This window comes from Myotis davidii, unplaced genomic scaffold (genome assembly GCF_000327345.1).
Source record: "Myotis davidii unplaced genomic scaffold, ASM32734v1 scaffold555, whole genome shotgun sequence".
In the NCBI taxonomy this organism is placed as follows: Eukaryota; Metazoa; Chordata; class Mammalia; order Chiroptera; family Vespertilionidae; genus Myotis; species Myotis davidii.
In genome coordinates this window covers 1,237,156-1,237,862 of record NW_006286315.1, presented here as the reverse complement: position 1 = coordinate 1,237,862, position 707 = coordinate 1,237,156, and the positions used below count along the sequence as shown (strand labels likewise).

The window sequence follows — 707 nt, the reverse complement described above, 5'->3', positions numbered from 1 at the left end:
AGGGGGGGGGGGGGGGGTTAGGGATGTCAACCTTCCCACCCCCCATGTGCAGTCTGTAGGTTTCAAAATTCCTTTGTTGAATATCTTGGTACAGGTTAATTCTCAAGGTCCCTTTTTCCTTTGTTGTGACCTTCCCAGAATTCATAAGAAGCACCTGGCAATTTAATCTTGCCAAGCCTCAGACTGCTGGCTTTTCTGCTTAGAGAATAAAACTGCCCTTTTTTCCTTTCCCCTTTCCCCTTTCCTTTCTTGCATTCTCTTGTTAGGGAGGCTTTTAACCATTTGCGCTCAAGTGTCCTTGGTTTGGGGAAGAGAATGGCTTGTTATTTACAAGTTGGCTGCAAATTGCCCACATTGTTTGGCCTTGTTTTTAACCTTCCTGTCTAAGTTTCCCTATTCTTCTTGCCCTGGAGTTTTCCTAGCTTTCACTATCCTGTAACTTATTCACTCAGTGCTGTATCAAAACCAGCTTTCAGTAAGTAAAAACAGATCTATATTATTTTTTGCAGGGGTGAATACATTTATATTGTACTAGAGGCCCGGTGCACAAAAATTTGTGCACTTGGGGGGGAGAGAGGGTCCCTCAGCCTGGCCTGTGCCCTCTCGCAGTCTGAGACCCCTCTGGAGATAATGACCTGCGGGCTTAGGCCTGCTCCCGGGTGGCAGAGGGCAGGCCCAATCCCTAGGTGCAGCCCCTGGTTGGGCTC

General features: G+C 47.7%; 1 protein-coding gene across 2 annotated transcripts in view; it reads left to right on the top strand.

Annotated features, from left to right (window-relative positions):
• Window positions 1–707, top strand: part of CDIP1 (cell death-inducing p53 target 1) — a 32,820-nt gene that overhangs the window by 10,375 nt on the left and 21,738 nt on the right. The gene's annotated exons all lie outside the window — the stretch shown is intronic.